This window comes from Pan troglodytes, chromosome 8, assembly GCF_028858775.2.
Source record: "Pan troglodytes isolate AG18354 chromosome 8, NHGRI_mPanTro3-v2.0_pri, whole genome shotgun sequence".
Classification (NCBI taxonomy): Eukaryota; Metazoa; Chordata; class Mammalia; order Primates; family Hominidae; genus Pan; species Pan troglodytes.
This window is the reverse complement of record NC_072406.2, coordinates 95,385,357-95,405,231: the sequence shown is the minus strand read 5'-3', so window position 1 is coordinate 95,405,231 and position 19,875 is coordinate 95,385,357. Positions and strand designations below refer to the sequence as shown.

The 19,875-nt window shown below is 36.7% G+C and overlaps 1 long non-coding RNA gene across 1 annotated transcript in view; it reads right to left on the bottom strand.

The window, feature by feature from the left end:
* LOC134807190 (uncharacterized) overlaps nt 1-19,875 on the bottom strand; it is a 268,835-nt gene that overhangs the window by 247,064 nt on the left and 1,896 nt on the right. The gene's annotated exons all lie outside the window — the stretch shown is intronic.

The following is a 19,875-nucleotide window of genomic DNA, read 5'->3' as shown; positions in this document are numbered from 1 at the left end:
ACTTTGTCAGATGGATAGATTGCAAAAATTTTCTCCCATTCTGTATGTTGTCTGTTCACTCTGATCATAATTTCTTTTGCTGCGCAGGAGCTCTTTAGTTTAATTAGATCACACTTGTCAGTTTTGGCTTTTGTTGCCATTGCTTTTGGTGTTTTAGTCATGAAGTCTTTACCCATGCCTAGGTCCTGAATGGTATTGCCTAGGTTTTCTTCGAGGATTTTTATGATTTTAGGTTTCATGTTTAAGTCTTTAATCCATCTTGAGTTAATTTTTCTATAAGATGTAAGGAAGGGGTTCCAGCTTCAGATTTCTGCATATGGCTAGCTAGTCTTCCCAGCACCATTTATTAAATAGGGAATCTTTTCCTCATTGCTTCTTTTTGTCAGGTTTGTCAATGATCAGATGGTTGTAGATATGTGTTGTTATTTCTGAGGCCTCTGTTCTGCTCCATTGCTCTATATATCTGTTTGGTACCAGTACTATGCTCTTTTGGTTACTGTAGCCTTGTAGCGTAGTTTAGAGTCAGGTAGTGTGATGTCTCCAACGTTGGTTTTTGTTTGTTTGTTTGTTTGTTTTTTCCTTACTATTGTCTTGGCTATATGGGCTATTTACTATTGTCGTGGCTATACAGGCTCTTTTTTGGTTCCATATGAAATTTAAAGTAGTTTTTTATAATTCTGTGAAGGAAAATCAATGGTAGTTTGATGGGAATAGCATTGAATCTATAAATTACTTTGTGCAGTGTGGCCATTTTCACGATATTGATTCTCCCTGTTCATGAGCATGGAATTTTTTTTTCATTTGTTTGTGTCCTCTTTTATTTCCTTGAGCAGTGGTTTGTAATTCTCCTTGAAGAGGTCCTTTACGTCCCTTATAAGTTATATTCCTGCATCATCCTGATACCAAAACCAGGCAGAGATACAACAGAAAAATAAAATTTCAGGCCACTATCCCAACATCAATGAAAAAATCCTCAATAAAATACTTGCAAACCAAATCCAGCAGCACATCAAAAAGCTTCTCCATGACAATCAAGCTGGCTTCATCCCTGGGATGCAAGGCTAGTTCAACATATGCAAATCAATAAACGTAATCCATCATATAAACAGAACCAATGACAAAAACCACATAATTATCTCAATAGATGCAGAAAACATCTTCAATAAAATTCAACACAACTTCATGCTAAAAACTCTCAATAAACTAGGTATTGATGGAACATATCTCAACATAATAAGGGCTGTTTATGACAAATGCACAGTCAATACCATACTGAATGGGCAAAAGCTTGAAGCATTCCCTTTGAAAATGAGCACAAGACAAGGATGCTCTCTCTAACCACTCCTATTCAACATAGTATTGGAAGTTCTGGCCAGGGCAATCAGGCAAGAGAAATAAATAAAGTGTATTCAAAGAGCAAGAGAGGAAGTCAAATTGTCTGTTTGCAGATGACATGATTGTACATTTAGAAAACCCCATCGTCTCAGCCCAAAAACTCCTTAAGCTGATAAGCAATTTCAGCAAAGTCTCAGGATACAAAATCAATGTGCAAAACTCACAAGCATTCCTATACACCAATAACAGACAAACAGAGAGCCAAATCATGAGTGAACTCCCATTCACAATTGCTACCAAGAGAATTGGATTATTTTTAAATAACCCTCCCTTCCCTACTTCCATCGGAGGAAATACATTCTTGCCCCAATGATGTTGGCTTGGGAATGTGACTGGCATTGCAGCCAAGCCAATGTGCTGCTCACCTCTTCTACAAAGGAAACTGATGATAGGGGTGTAATTGGACTGAGAGCCCTGACTGCTATCCCTCTGATTCATCACCATGTCCAGCTACAGACTATGTTTCTACTGTGTTATTACTAGCCAGTGACTGAGCATTGCATGGGCACTACTGCTGGCACATTTTTATGAAATGCAAGTTCCCTTTCATGAGACTCAAGGATTTGGCATTGTTATATGGCCAAAATTTGCAACTCCACCGCAATCTAAGATTCATCCTACCCATTTCTTCTTCCTTTCCCCTTGTCAGGCTTGCATTGTAACTGCATTGAAAGTTCTTCCTGCCTAATATGGCCTACCCCTTTTGTCTTTCACTGACCTTTGCCCCTTGAATCTTTTGGGTATCTAATCCTTTCATAACATTTGTTTTTGTTATCTAAAATGACAGGCTAGACTTGGTATCATATTGTTGTATTCTACTTCTTGCATCTTGCCTTTGACTTGTCATGCAGCATTCACTGGTAATGATAAAGAATGCAAGAAACAGAATTGGACCCAATCTACATCTTGAACCAAGTGCCAACTGAGCCTAGATGGTCACCATAGAAGCTATGGGCATAAATAAAGTGCTGTAGTTTTAAGTTGTTGAGATTCTGCATAATTTGTTACCCAACATGATTATGACAGTAGGTAATGGTTACACACAGTAAAATTTTGTTGATTTTCTAAATTGGATGAAAAATTATTGGGGAGTTTGGAGCATAAGATGCTATGATCTGAATTATCCTATTTTAATAGATTCACTTGTTAATACGTTGATAATAAATGGAAAGAGTTTTATTTCCCTTTTAGAGCAAAAAAGAGAAATCCACTATTTGGCCTCTGAAATAATCCAGTCAAGAGAAAATGGTACTTTCAGCCAAGATGAAGAAAAGCGGTAGAAATCTATCTTTTTCAAAGATAGAAAAGACAGGACTTATTGATAAGATGATGTTTAGTGTGTCATAAACAGGAGAAAATGATGACACCAAGAGTTTTGACCTGAGCAACTGGAATGATTGAAGAGTCTTAACTGAGAGAAGAAACAATTTAAAACCAGGCTATACAGATCCTTGCACTTTTCAGTTACAATCATCTGTATCTTCATCACACTTTAAACATCATCCCCCATAGTTATTTTCTGGGCCTTATTATCATCAATAAATGCATTACTTTTAGCCTTTAGATTTTTGGTATGTCCTATTCTAGTAAGTATCTCTTATTTTTCAAATTTACTGAATCTTGTACGCTACTTTAAAAATGTTTTAATGTCATCAAGGACTAAAAAATTGTATGCTGCCAACATCATAATGATTTTCCCTCTTATGACATAGGACATCATGCTCTTTTACTAAAAAGACTCTCACTATAAATTTTCCTCAGGACTATTCACCCACCTAGCAAAAATCTCAATCCTGGTTATCTGCAATTGCTATCGTCTAAGGCCAGTTTATCTCCCATGCTCATTGTTCCTGCAATTGTCTACTTTATCTACCAAATGACTAGTTTCTGCCTTGCTACTAAGTCTTTTCCATCAGCATACAATGATGCCTCAATAGATCCATGTGACTCTTTCTAAGCTAGTATGAAATATTTGCTTCTCTCTCCACCACCCAGGATGCCCCATAAGTGGGGATATAGTTCAAACCAACCACATGACCACTGACTGCCACCCAGACAAAAGTTTGGGACCCATGAGTCCTATGTACCAGAAGTCCCTCATCCTCTCACGCACAGACAATGCCAACTGCAGTCTATGGGCTACTGATCCTTCTGGTTCAGGCAACAATGCTCTCCTATTACTATTCCATTGCATCTTTCAGATCAGCTTGTTACAACACTGATATCTGTGACTGGTCACAGATACGAACCCAGAGCTATCATACTGCGGAACAACTTATTGGAGCTCCACTTATTATATCAGTAAAACGGGAAAAATAATATAGCTTCAAAAATTGTAAAGATTAATTGATTCATGCACAGAATAAACTCCTTTCTATTTTATTTTATTTTAGAAACATCTATGAAGAATTTACTGTGTTTAGATTTCATTAGGACACATGACCAATGACTCTAGCGATCATGTGAATAATATATCCAGCTTAACATTGGGAAATATGCTGTAACAGATAGATAAATGTAAAATAGAAATAAAATTAAGAAATAAAATAGAATATGTAGAGGCAAAAGGATATTACAAAATAAGGAACATGTTCTCAAGAAATATCTCATTAAGATGTAATCAGATTCAAATTAACACACAGATACAAATAGCAATTATTATTCTGTTATTTAATGCAATACAAAAACGTCTAAACATCATGGCTACTAGATGAGATTCATGGAAAATATGAAAATATTTATGACCAAAGAATAACGTAATAAGTCTCATAAAATTAGGGGTTTGTTGGCCGGGCGCGGTGGCTCACGCCTGTAATCCCAGCACTTTGGGAGGTGGAGGTGGGCAGATCACAAGATCAGGAGATTGAGACCATTCTGGCTAACACGGTGAAACCCCATCTCTACTAAAAACACAAAAAATTAGCTGGATGTGGTGGTGGGCGCCTGCAGTCCCAGCTACCTGGGAGGCTGAGGCAGGAGAATGGCGTGAACCCGGGAGGCAGAGATTGCAGTGAGCCAAGACTGCACCACTGCACTCCAGCCTGGGCGACAGAGCGAGACTCCATCTCAAAAAAACAAAAAATTAGGAGCTTGTTTATATTGGAGATTCATGCCTAAATTGAATTTATTTAAGATGTGAAAGTATTATTTAAAATTATAATTGAATCAATATATTTTCTCATTAATATAATATTCATAGAATTAAAAATAAGTGAAAAAATGTATAACTATATCCATATATGCAGAAAAAGCATTTCTTAAAATCAAATTTCTAGCTTAAGTAGGAAAAGACTAAAATTTCCTTAGCATTAAAAACTCTCAATAAACTAGGTATTGATGGGACGTATCTCAAAATAATAAGAGCTATCTATGACAAACCCACAGCCAATATCATACTGAATGGGAAAAAACTGGAAGCATTCCCTTTGAAAACTGGCGCAAGACAGGGATGCCCTCTCTCACCACTCCTACTCAACATAGTGTTGGAAGTTCTGGCCAGAGCAATTAGGCAGGAGAAGGAAATAAAGGGTATTCAATCAGGAAAAGAGGAAGTCAAATTGTCCCTCTTTGCAGACGACATGATTGTATATCTAGAAAACCCCATTGTCTCAGCCCAAAATCTCCTTAAGCTGATAAGCAACTTCAGCAAAGTCTCAGGATACAAAATCAATGTGCAAAAATCACAAGCATTCTTATACACCAATAACAGACAAACACAGATCCAAATCATGAGTGAACTCCCATTCACAATTGCTTCAAAAAGAATAAAATACTTAGGAATCCAACTTACAAGGGACGTGAAGGATCTCTTCAAGGAGAACTACAAACCACTGCTCAATGAAATAAAAGAGGATACAAAGAAATGGAAGAACGTTCCATGCTCATGGGTAGGAAGAATCAATATCGTGAAAATGGCCATACTGCCCAAGGTAATTTATAGATTCAATGCCATCCCCATCAAGCTACCAATGACTTTCTTCACAGAATTGGAAAAAACTACTTTAAAGTTCATATGGAACCAAAAAAGAGCCCGCATCACCAAGTCAATCCTAAGCGAAAAGAACAAAGCTGGAGGCATCACACTACCTGACTTCAAACTATATTACAAGGCTACAGTAACCAAAACAGCATGGTACTGGTACCAAAACAGAGATATAGATCAATGGAACAGAACAGAGCCCTCAGAAATAACGCCGCATTATCTACAACTATCTGATCTTTGACAAACCTGAGAAAAGCAATGGGGAAAGGATTCCCTATTTAATAAATGGTGCTGGGAAAACTGGCTAGCCATATGTAGAAAGCTGAAACTGGATCCCTTCCTTACATCTTATACAAAAATTAATTCAAGATGGATTAAAGACTTAAACGTTAGACCTAAAACCATAAAAACCCTAGAAAAAAAACCTACGCATTACCATTCAGGACATAGGCATGGGCAAGGACTTCATGTCTAAAACACCAAAAGCAATGGCAACAAAAGCCAAAATTGACAAATGGGATCTAATTAAACTAAAGAGCTTCTGCACAGCAAAAGAAACTACCATCAGAGTGAACAGGCAACCTACAAAATGGAAGAAAATTTTCACAACCTACTCATCTGACAAAGGGCTAATATCCAGAATCTACAATGAACTCAAACAAATTTACAAGAAAAAAGCAAACAACCCCATAAAAAAGTGGGCAAAGGATATGAATAGACACTTCTCAAAAGAAGACATTTATGCAGCCGAAAAATACATGAAAAAATGCTCATCATCACTGGCCATCAGAGAAATGCAAATCAAAACCACAATGAGATACCATCTCACACCAGTTAGAATGGCGATCATTAAAAAGTCAGGAAACAACAGGTGCTGGAGAGGATGTGGAGAAATAGGAACACTTTTACACTGTTGGTGGGACTGTAAACTAGTTCAACCATTGTGGAAGTCGGTGTGGCAATTCCTCAGGGATCTAGAACTAGAAATACCATTTGACCCAGCCATCCCATTACTGGGTATATACCCAAAGGACTATAAATCATGCTGCTATAAAGACACATGCACACGTATGTTTATTGTGGCACTATTCACAATAGCAAAGACTTGGAACCAACCCAAATGTCCAACAATGATAGACTGGATTAAGAAAATGTGGCACATATACACCGTGGAATACTATGCAGCCATAAAAATGATGAGTTCATGTCCTTTGTAGGGACATGGATGAAATTGGAAATCATCATTCTCAGTAAACTATCACAAGGACAAAAAACCAAACACCACATGTTCTCACTCATAGATGGGAATTGAACAATGAGAGCACATGGACACAGGAAGGGGAACATCACACTCTGGGGACTGTTGTGGGGTGGGGGAAGAGGGGAGGGATAGCATTAGGAGATATACCTAATGCTAAATGACGATTTAATGGGTGCAGCACACCAGCATGGCACATGTATACATATGTAACAAACCTGTACATTGTGCACATGTACCCTAAAACTTAAAGTATAATAATAATAATAAAAATAAACAAATAAATACAATAAAATAAAATTTCCTTAGCATTATAATGACTACCTCCTAAAAAGGTATAATAGATTTCGTGCTTAAATTTCACACTGTAGAACTATTCCACTTTGGAAAACAATTTAGCCATCAGCTTAAAATTGAAAATACACATATCCTAATACCCATGCACATCAGTAGTCATTGCTTCTTAATATTATTCAAAGATAAATACAAGGTGGCAAGTTCATATGATAGGGTTCAATGTGTGTCAAACCTCAAAACACAATTCTAGGTAAGGCAAGATATTTAATTGATTATGTTCCAGTTTAATTCAAATGTTTCCAGGCTACATTTCAAAGTAACAATATTGTTACTTAAGTAATTTAACATTAAGAATCTATGGTTCCCTTACTTTATTTGGAACTATGAGAAATTAATACTGTCTTATGCAAATCTGAACACAGAAAAATTAAATATTGCAAATGTGACAGGTCTTCAAAAATTTTTTGACATGTCTAATATTCTACAGCAAAGCTTAGCAAACTTTTTTTCTAAAGGGCCAGGTGGTAAACAGTTCAGTGTTAGTAAGCCACACATGATCTATATTACACATTTTTCTTTGTTATTTTTTCAACCAGATAACCTGTTAAACAAATACATAAACAAACATTCTTAGCTCTTTTATACTGATCCAGTGTAAGAACATACAATAACTCTCTAGGCTGCTCAGATAGAGCATTCAACATACTTAGTGACTGTGATTGTGTTATAGGCTTTATTTTTATAAGCAAAACTCCTCCAAGTTCAAAATGGAAACTAGTCATAAGTCAGTCCTCACAGAACATATGTTCAACAATCATAATAACTTCAAATAAATAACCATTGTCCCTTTTGTCTGATATGTTATATAAAATGCACTTGACTTCAGAAATTGTGATCTGAAAAAATGCAATACAAGGTCATAGCATATTAACCACTGCTAAAATAGTTACTTTGCCCCTTTGCAAGTTCTCTTTCTACCGCCTTTATTCTCCTCAAAACGTTTTGTCTGCCCAATTTAACACCACCAATCACTTCCTTACTGGCATCATTATAATGTTTCCATGTCTCTTCTACAATATTTTAATAAAAAAGAGAGAAATGAACAAACATGAATGGTGAGACAAGCTTTGATTTTTGCCCTCTCTTGAAGAACTTACCAGTGAAATCTTGGGATTTATATTTTCTAAGATTGCTAAATATTTTGTAAGTACATGTATTTACTTAAATAAAATAATGATTATGTAATGTAAATACAGAAAAAAGTGTTGGGGATGTATTATTTAAATTATATCCTGGAGGTATGCTAGTCCACAGCATACCTCCAGACCAATAGCAAGACAATTTATTTTCCCATTAGGGAAAGAGACACATATTTAATGCCTACCAAATATTTCAGGAGATTTATATATGGATTCTCACTTGCCCTAATGACAGCTCATGAAATTGGCATTATTAAGGTATACCATATCTGACAGCTGAAGAAACTGAGTTTCCAGGAGGTTAAGTAACTTAACTGAGGTCTCTCTACATCTCAGACTTTTCTCTCTTCTCAACTCAGCGTTGGCAAAATGTTCTCCACATAATTGGAGCTATAACGACGGAGATGAAACTCAAGAGTTACAGTGCATTGTGGACCAGGAAACAAAGTGAAACCTAAAACTCCATAAAAAATGAGACAAGAATAAAAAAACACATTCTTCATTACATATATCTCATATCAAGTCAATCAATAAATAATGTTGCATTACCACTATATTCTAGGACAATGTTAGGCTTCAGCTTGGGTAGGTAAACACTGCCTCTGACTCAAGGAGTGTATATACAATCTGGTAAGAAAAAAACAATAAACACAGACAATGGATAATTCAGAGCATTATAAATCAACTTGGTTGGAAATAAAATAAATGCTATATGTTCACTTAGGACATTATACAAATTGCCCTCTGAGAATAAAACTTTCACATCACTTGCTTTTTGCTATGTCAAAAGATATAGAATTTGAGCAGAGGCAAAGTAAACAAAATGTTTGACATTCGATTAAATAATAGAAAATTTTCCCTTTGGAAAGAGTAGAGAATAATGTTGCTATTCAGCCATGTGTTCAACAAATGTTTAATATCTGCTGACTTGAGTTATTTTTTCCTCACATCAATGGATTCTCTGATTCTCCAATATCATCTGGGTATCCACAAATGTAATTCAAATCTGCCACTAGCTATCCAGAGTTAGAAAAGACCCCACAGGTTAAGGCCTGAGTCCCTCAAGACTGCCCCAACTTCAGATGCAAGTCAAAAACGGGGTTCCCAAGATACCCACATTTCTGCTGGAACAACTATAAATTCAGGGATTCTCACAATGTCCCTCATCAGTGTCAGTGATTTCTAGCACAGCTCATAGAATTCAGGAAAGCATTTAACTACCATTGCCAGTGTATTATAAAAGATACAACTCAAATAGCCTGATGGAAGGTGTATTAGTCCGTTTTTGCACTCTATAAGGAACTACTTGAGACTAGGTAATTTATAAAGGAAAGAGGTTTAATTGACTCACAGTTCCCACATGGCTGGGGAGCCCTCAGGAAACAAGGGTTTCCTGAGGCAGAAGGCTAAGGGGAAGGAAGCACTTTCTTCACAAGGTGGCGTGAGAGATGGAGAGTGACCGGGGAACTGCCAAACACTTTCAGAACATCAGATCTCCTGAGAACTCACTCACTATCAGGAGACCAGCATGGGGGAAACCACCCCCTTGATCCAATTATCTTCCACCAGGCCCATTCTCTGAAATGTGAGGATTACAATTCGAGATGAGATTTGGGTGGGGACACAGAACCAAACCGTATCAACAGGGATCCATAGAGCCAGGTATGGTGTTAGGGAGTGTGGAGCTTCCATGCCCTCTCCAGATGCACTCCCTTCCCAGTACCTTCATGTGTCCCCCAACTTGGAAGCTCTCCAAACTTCATTGTTTAGGAGTTTTTATGAAAGTTTCATTATGTAGGCACAATTGTTTAAATCACTGATCATTGGTGATTGAACTCAACCTCCAGCCTCTTTTCCCTCTGGAATTTAGGGTGGCAGGGGCTGAAAGTTGCAAATCTCTAATCATACAGTGTGTTCCTCTGGCTACCAGTCCCCATCCCGAAGCTATCTAGGGGCCCACCTAGAGTCACCTGATTAACAAAAACTCAGGTATGGTTGTTAGGGAACTCATTACTAATAATACACAACACTTGTCACTTAGGAAATTTCTGGGGTTTTAGGATCTCTGTGACAGGAACCAGAGACAAAGATCAAGTATTTTTTATTATACCACATGACTGAATAGTAAATCTTTAGGTCAACTCTTTATTTATTGTCAAGTTTATTAAACAATGCAGAAACAGCTAAAGCCTAGAAGACACCCTTTTTGATAGCTAATGAAAAGAAACTTGCAGTTCTTATGGGGCAGGTAAATACATTCAGGTTTGAGTTTGAGGATGGGGTGATGTGTCCCTCTCTTATATAAGTCAATATGTGTCTAGGCAGATACATATCTTTCTGTGTGGATTTCAAAAGGAAAACTTTTTTTGTTAGTAAGTTTTTGCCTCTTGGCAATTTTCGCTGATGGAAAGTTAAAACATTTTTGCAATAGAAAGATAAAACTTAGGGCCGGTAAACCAAGAAGATTTATGTGCTACAATATCCATGTTATTCTGGATAAATCTCTGTACTTTTCTCACTATGTCTATGCTGAATAGAACACAGGTATTTTTTTCACATTTTTGTAGACTGCCAAGTTTACCAAATTATAACTGAAAGCATTCTTTCTCTCCATGCTACAAGCACCTAACTGACTAAATATTTTTCACCTAGAAAAGTGTTTGAGATTTATAGCAAGAGGCTTTTAAGAAATGAAGTAAACAATTTTAGGATAACTAAATGTCTGTTTTATTGTTTTCTCATTATCATTTTTATGGCATTTTTTATAATGTGAATCTCAAATTTTAAAACAGATGGAGCTGCATAATGACCCTAATAAAATTCTTGTTTCAAAAGTTCATGGGTTCTCAATTCTATTAAAAATTATCTATCATCTCTAATATAACCTATATCAATATTTGATTTTATATTATCCAAAACATGTAAAAATTTCATAAACCTGTTGAAAGGTATCTTATTATCACATTTGATGCTCACTAGTTGGAAGGAGGTTAAATTTCTAAGAAAAATATGATTCTCTATATTGTGGACGGAAGGAATCTTGTGCTATGCCTAGGTGCATGGCCAGGTAAGGATGTCCAAATTCAGAAAAGGAGCCAACTTCAAGCAGGACTGAGAGCCTGAATTCAGAGACTGAGCTTCTGGGTGCTGAGTACTGAATAGTTTAGGCTAAGGTGGAGTTCAGCAGAAAATAATGAAAGGAAAGAGGTTTAACCATAAAACCAAACAAGTTTTTCAAAAGTTTAATTAGAATAGGACCTATCCTAGTAATTTTATGAGCATATTCCAAAGCTGAGACCCAGGACAAGAAAACCCACTAAAAACCGAAGAGAACCAGGTATGTTCAGAGTGAGTTTCAGAAATGAATCTTTCTCAGAGAAGACCTGAAACTCTCACTGACAAAGCTTCTTCATAATTTGAAATAGTATATTCTCACACAAGTCTATAAATTTTACCACATTTAGGAATTAGGATAACCAACACCAAAGTTAGAATAAAGAAAATATTCATCATCCCTTAAAATTCTCTCATACTGATGCTGTGTATTCAAACACTCTCAAGAAGGAACATAAAATCAGAATAAGCCTGTATCCAGTAAGATATTGAATCTATAACTTTCTTCTAAAGAATATTCTCTATATATGTGGTCTTACCAATAAATTTCAAACATGAAATAATGCTAATATCACATAAACTCTTCTAAAGAAAAGAACCAGAAAAAGTTCTTCAATTAATTTTATGAAGTCGGGCTAACCTTGATAACACTACAACCAAGGAAAATTGAATGAATTCCCACCCTGCACTATATGTAAACACTACAGAAATATTATTATCCCACCAAGTCCAGTAACAGTACAAAAACAATTTATATTTATTTCTAAATATTTAATATAATAATTCTAGTAAAAGGACTCTATATGACAACCAAGTTAAGCTGATTCTGGTACAGCAAGGTTGATTTAACACTTAAAAGTAAATCACAAAAATTCACTGCATTAACAGGACACATAGAAAATAGCATAAGCTCATTAGTTGTGAAAAAAACCATTTTTTGTTAAAATTCAACACCCATTCATAATGTGAAGTCTTAGAAAATAAGGAAATTAGGACTAGAACAGAACTTTCCTAATCTGGTTAAAAAACAAAGTATGCACAGACGGTATCATCCTTAAGTTTAAAATGTTGAAAACTTTTTTCTGAGTCCAGAAATAAGGCAGAATATCCATGTTATGTTAAATCAACATCCTCTTAGAGAATACAGGTGGTACATTAAGACAAGACAAGAATTAGAACTAGAACTATTTAAGAACTAGAAAGGAAGAAATAGAAATCATTACTTCTAGACTACACAATTTATTATACAGAGGAAATCCAAAATAATTTACATATACATGTAATCTATTAAAATTAATCAGTGAATTTAGCGTATTTGTAGGTTGAAAGTCATATCAAAATCAATTTTATAGTTACATAAGCAAGAAATAGAAATAATTTGTCAATACTTTGTGTATTATTAAAATCTACTATTATTAAAATTGTGAATTCTGTTTGATATCATCTAGTAATGTTAATAACTACACCCATGTGTTAATAACTGTAAAAGGGAAATACTGTGGTGTTGAGATTTAAAAGATTAAGTTTCAGAATCATCCAATGTGAAGTCTGATGACATAAGCCTATTAACAGAGCTCAATAATAAGAGCCACTGAGTGATCACAACCCCCATGAAGGTACAGTGATAAAATCAAAATGAGGTGTTGCTACTTCTGTCCTTTTAGAGTGAGTATCCTTAAATACAAAATTTAAAAAGGAAATTAGAATATATGAGTCAAATTATGTGAGGCATCCAAGATTCGGTCCAAGAATAACTTGTGCAATTTATCCTTATCATCTTCAAATGTTACTCTTTTTGAGTATGTGTTCTTTTAATGAAATCAATGACTTGAGCAATTATTACCCCTGGAAGTGAGAAGAGCTGTGTCTTCCTTCTTAGTTACAGTGTCAAAGAAAAAACAGAGCGAGATAGTGGTTAAAGTGGTAAAAACAGATTTTACTCAGCACTATTGCAATGGGGGGAAAGAAATCTCAGTGTAGAACCAGGCTCAATTCTGAATAAAGCATGGACAAGTGCAGACTCAGAGCCAAGGAGCAGGGTGAGGGTCAGCAGATAAAAAATTACCAAAAGGAAATCTCAGCGGGAAGAGGGATTCTGGCTAAACTGACCTAAGAGTATTCTTGCCAAACGCAGACCAGGGTGGTCAGACCTGCAGGATGGTAGAGGATGAGAAACCTGATGGGATATTGGGGAGGTAGGGGTGGGGGGCCCTGGTTAAAATGACTTAGCACAATTTTAGTTAAAATCGCCAATGTTTACATGAACACATAACTCGAAAAGCTGAACCTATTTGAAAAGTTCAAGGGAGTCTGAACAGAGTTTGGTCAAGGAAAGTATTTTGGTCGACAGGTTAGTAGAGTTGCAGTAATAAATAGGATGTCCAGTGAGGGGTTCCTGGGCTAACCCTGCATCAGAGGCTGTTAGGTGACTACGGGTGATTATCTGAGGATTTCATGACCATAGGTCATAATAGATGCCTTGACATATGAAAGCATTTGATTTTGCTTCCCTTGCATTGAAACATGACTATACGTTGTGAATATGGAACACACATTTGTCATTTTATATTGTGGCATCTATTTAGAAAAGTATTTTAGATATTTACTAAAAGCAAAAAACATCTATTTCATATAATGCCAACTTTGTTCATTGATTCTTTCACTAAACATGAATGGGCACATCTATGTGCCAAACGCTATTCTAGGGGTTAGAGATACTACAATGATTAAAACAAGACCAAAAAGAAAACAAAACAACAACAAAACCCCTTTACCTCTAAGGAACTTAAATTCTAATAGAACTATAATTTAATTCTAATTCTAATGGAATTCTTAAATTCTAATGGAATTTTTAAATTCTAATGCTAATGAAATTCTTAAATTCTAATGGAATTAGAACTAAGGAACTTAAATTCTGATGGTAGGGGACAGAAAATAAACAAAATAAACATGTAATACTTTTAGTATTGGAGTTGGTGATAATCCTACATTATTGTGCAAGCCGTTTCTACAGTTCACTTATGTGGGAACATAGTATTACAGACTGATGCAGACCAATTGAACCTTATGAAAATTAAATCACTCTGAATTAGAAAAAAACAAAAACATCCCAATCATTGCACGGCCTCATACACAGTTTATTTACTTAGGCCAATCATCAGAACTTAGTAACTAGAATCATCAAGGACTTTACAAGCAACGCAGATTAATTTTAAAAATGAATTTTAAATAGTAAGTATCTAATAATTAAATAAGTTTAAAATCATGACAGAAATGCCTATGAGGAAAGAAGAATTTCACAAAGGCACACACTAATGTGGGTATAAGACAAAATACGAGACTGTGAAGAATATAAGTTCCTTCACGTATAACTTTTCCCTGGGACAGGATGGCAAATCGGTTTCATTTTTTTTTTTTTTTTTTTTGTCCCAAACCTGATTGCTTGAAGCACTGCGTTTCAGGAGTCAGGCCCTTGGTTGAAAATCTTTGCATGATGGATTTAAAGCCTGACGATTAGCAATTACAAAGACTTATCCATCAGGCCTCAGGAGGGAAACTGACCTGCTCTCCCTGCATTAGATTTGCTCACAGCCAGAGCGCTGCAGTCTCTGAAGGGAGCTGTAGGTGAGAGCACAGGGCCTTTGCGCTACTCATGCTCTTTGCATGTTAGCATCCTGAGCCTCAGCACCTTTATTCCTAGGTCTCATCACGGGAGGCCTTAAACAGAGGTCCTCTTAAGGCGCCTCTGCTGAGACCGCCTTGTGGGAGGGTGCGGGAAATCTTGAAGACGTCACTCTGACTCGGTACCCAATACCTTTTAAAACCTACTCTTCTCCCCTTTCCCTCCTCCTTGGCCCTTCATCCACACAACTGCAAGAACTTTTGTTTGGGATTCCTTCAACAGTTAGACAACTCTCTCCTGGTTTTTGAGGAGAGAGCCTTTTCAAGGAGAAAAATGAAATGGAGGCAGAGTCGGGGGAGTGGGTGCCTTTCCTAGTTTTAGCCTCTTGCTTACACTCTTGCAGCGAGTGATGAAAGGCTTCACAGTTACCTTCATTGCAGCTTGTTGTGGCTTTCACCAACCATTCCAATACCTAGCAGCCTCTCCAGCTCTGCTGAGATGCTGACAATATTCAGGAGTGTGAGGCCAAGGCACCCTCAAGCAAACAGTAGTTTCTTTTCAGTGACCAGCACCTGCCTAAATCAAGTCTTGGGTCAATTGGTCCCAGTATATGAGACCACTCAGGTGGCCCACAAGGGTGGCGTGGAAATCAGCCAGTTACCACTGTCCACCCATCCACATGGTCTCAACTCTACACCTTTATGTCTGCATTGTTTGGATCTAGTGAAAGTTCTCATCTGGGGTTCCTCAAAGTTCGACCCTATCCAAAGCCATACTCTTCTCATTCAGAAGGAGACTGCAGAAAAAACAAGTTCAATTACCCAGTACTAACAATAATAATGAGGAGGTGAGTATCAGAAAAGAGAGATGAAGCACTGTGCAATACCAGGCTTATAAAATGGCATTTGCTTTGTCTGCATCTATACAAGTGCCCCAAAGTGTCACCTACTATCACATAGAAGATGAGTGGTGGCTGCAATGTGCCTTGGGCTTTCAATTGTAATGGGCTTTGGCCCCTCTGGGTCTAGCTCTGTGCTGAGAAATCAGAGCAACCACAGCAAGACTGACAATTTTATCAATTGCCTAGACCTCAGACAAATTCATGGATTAGGAAGACTGGGGTGGTGATTACCAGGATGTAGATAGTGAATGTTCTATAATTATTGTTACCAGATTAAGAAAGAAGAGAATTCCTTAAGGACAGATCATTGGTTTAAAAGTCAAGCATACCCAAACAAAACTCCCAGCTTTGTTTCTGTGTAACAATGTGACATAGGCAAATTATTGTTTCATAGCTGCAAGTCTTCATTTCTGTAACAAGAAGAATGCACACAGTACCTACCAGGCAGGATTACTGATGATTAAAAAAGCTCGTGTATTTAAGGGTCCTAGTCCCCCAATTGTCAGAGAACAGATATTCAACAAGAAAAAGTTACCTTCCCCTCCTCACAGAAAAGTAGAGCTGGGGCTCAAAAAATGATACCCCAAAACGAAGACCTTAGAAGCAGCCTGAGAAGCAAAAGTTTCTCTCTGAGTTCCCCCTGTCCTCCTGCCTCTGGCCCCTCATTCTCCCCTGAGGCTAGTCATGGAAGCCAGAATCTCTCTTCTCCAAGTGGCTCATAGAAAGCAGAACTCCTTTCCCTCAAAGCCAGGCATAAAATCTAAAAATATTACTCTAATTTTCCCCATGTCTTTCTGTGTAAAACTGGCCAGAAAGAAATGATCTGACCTACCATGTTTGACTGTCATAAGACCTCCATTCCTGAGAGGATCCTTCCCCATGCTCAAAAAGAAGGAATGCTACACAGGGAGGCCAAGAAGAATCTAAACAGAGAGGCCTTGCTGGATTTCCCCATTACGTCTACTCAGATTAGATCATACCCCTTTTGTCCAATCATATTTCTACAGAGTTGTCCATACCTTGTCGAACCTAAGCAGAAAAAAGGACAATTTCCCCGTACTTTGGGTCTTAATTCTGAAGGCTACCGTGTCACATAAAACTATGATCAGATAAATTTGTATGCATTTTCTTTTATTACTCTGCCTCTTGTCAGTGATTTTTAGTTAACCTTCAGAGGGTGAAGAGAAAGTTTTTCCTTGTCCCCTATAATAGATACAGAAGGGCTGGTCATTGGCAGAGGCAGCTGAAGAAGCTGAGTTTATCTGGAAACTCTCAATGGAAATGTACAACTGTCTCCCCTTATCCATGAAGGATACCTGCCAAAACCCCCAGTGGATGCCTGAAACCATGCAAAGTACCACAGCCTCTGTACATTGTGTTTTTCCTACACACACAAAGCTATGATAAGCCTTAATTTATAAATTAGGCACAGTAACAGATTAACATTAATGACAAAATAGCACCAGTAAAGCAATATATTGTTCATAATTTCAGGGATAGAAGACTTATTTTTACTGTAGATCTTAGCAACCTGAACATAAGATATTTTTCTTTCCTTATTAAGTTGAGAATTTTCACCTATTCACTTAAAGAAAATATTTTATGGCTTATCTTTGGCATATTGGAATTGTCAGCATCATTACTCTTGCGCTTTGAGGCCATTATGGAGTAAAATAAGGGTTACTTGAAACAGGAGCACTGTGATACCATGACAGTCAATCTGATAGCTGAGACAGCTGCTGCCTCACGGGCACATAGCATATACAATGAGGAGACCTGGACAAAGAAATGATTCACTTCCCGCGTGGGATACTCACAATACATGGTGCACAATTTTAAATTTAGGAACTGTTTATTTCTGGAGTTTTCGTTTAATATTTTTAAATGATTAACCACAAAGTGAAACCATAGATGACAGGGAAATATGGTATAAGCTCCACATAGGGATATTGTGTTCTAAACGGGGGACTGAGCTGGCTTTGTGGGGTCTTCAAGGATCATTCCAACATGGCCAGCTGTGGAAATTATTCTTGGAGAGGTATATGAAAGTAAAGGATTTATTATTTCATAGGTTGTAGAGAAAGAGGCAGGGTGTCCCAAGGAGCAGCTCAACCAAGCAGGTAGAGAGAGTAAGGACCTGTGGGCAAGTGCCTTTATTGGGATTAGAGTACAGTACACAAGCAAAAGGCATGAGAGTATTTTATTGTTGCACTAGAATGTCACTGGGTCACAGTCAAGTGAGGGCAAGAAGGAGAATTTGTGGCACGGACCAGCCTTATAACACTGGTGCAAATGGTTACCTGGCCAAGGTGCTCAACAGCCAGTTCATCAGGATGTTGGGGCATCAAAAAAATACGAATGTTTAAAAAATTACAATACAGTGTTCTTCATCACCCCAAAGCAGGAAATGTAGCTGAGATAAGCAGGGATTGAAACAAAAATAGAAGGACGTATTTATACGAAATAGGACAAAGCATCTCCTCCTTTCTGTCTTTTTTTTTCTGGGGTTGCATAGTCTGTCTGTTTCTCTAAGCTCCTACATCAATGCATTTCCCTTTACACTTTTAGTAAAATGAATTTTTCAGCTGCATCAAAATATCTCTTCAATCTACCCAGTAAGGAGAGACTCACCAGCCTCTATAAGAAGTCTGTAAATCTGAATTATCCAGTACATCTGATTGATTTCATTTGGATCAGATGCCCATGACTAAACCAATTAATATTAGCCTAGGTAGTTGCACTGTATAACTGTAGGTGCAGCTTTGGCTCTAGTTGCACCGTGCCATGGGAGAGGACACGGAAATACTCAGCAAAATGAATACAGTGGAAGTAGGAGGAAAAATAGGCATCTCTACTACAGAAAAATCACCAGTATTTTATTTCCTACTAATCTAATTATGTTAATCATAATTTACATTTTTATTTACATTCTAACTGTAGTTCATTCTCAGTGCACTACATACAGTGTGTTGATTATGTGTAATAATCAACAATAAAAACAAACAACAAAATAAATAAAACAAACAACAAAAATAACCAAAACACAAAGGTAAAATTTCTGTATAGGAGTTTTTAACTGGTTAAAGATGGGGAGTGTGTCTACTTCAAAGTCACGTGCACAGTCATGGGCCACATAATGACTTTTCCATCAAAAGAGACCTTGTATATGACAGTGGTCCCATAAGATTCTAATACCATATATTTACTGTACCTTTTCTATGTTTACATTATGTTTAGATAAATACTCACCGTTTTCTTACAGCTGCCTCAGTATTTAGTGCAGTAACAGGCTATACAGGTTTATAGCCTAGGAGTAATAGACTATACCATACAACCTAGGGGCACATAGACTGTACCATTTAGGTTTGTGTAAGTACACAACAAGGAAATCACCTAATAACTCATTTCTCAGCCCATATTCCCTCGTTATGTGAAACGTGACTGTGTCCTTTTAAAAAGTGAGAAAATGCTAAGTGTACATTTAAAGAAAGGATGGTTTTCCACCAAAAAAGCAAATTGTGGGTATGTTAAGAGCAAACTCAATCTCCATGCAATTCATTTATTGATGTTGCTGTTAAAGAAAATCACACAGTAAAATGAAGGCCAAAGATAATAATACAATAATCTTCAGAGGTCTCTACATACCTTGTAGAAAAATAAATATAATTTTGCACGAGGACTCACTTTATCATTTTGTGATTACCTTTTTTAACAAATATATATGTGCATGTACATATATGAAATTAAATTGTATACTTTATAAACTGCTCATGCTACACATATAAAAAACGTTCATTGGGTTTAAAAGCAGGATGTAAAATATTTAAAAATGCATATAATACAGATATGTGTGGATGTGTTCTATAAAATTACATAAATAATAAACAGTTTAATTTCTAAAAGATAAGCTTGAACTACGAAATGCAAATGAACTTTCCAGAATAGTACCTTGAATTCAAGGCACTACTAAAGAGCTCAAGGTTTCCTCCATGTTATAAGATATTTGAATATTCCCTAGGACATTAAGAATGTATTCTTTTATATTAGTTAATTAAATTTTTAAATGCTTAATGTTAAAGGTAATCTCATCTTTTCTCTTAATTAGGC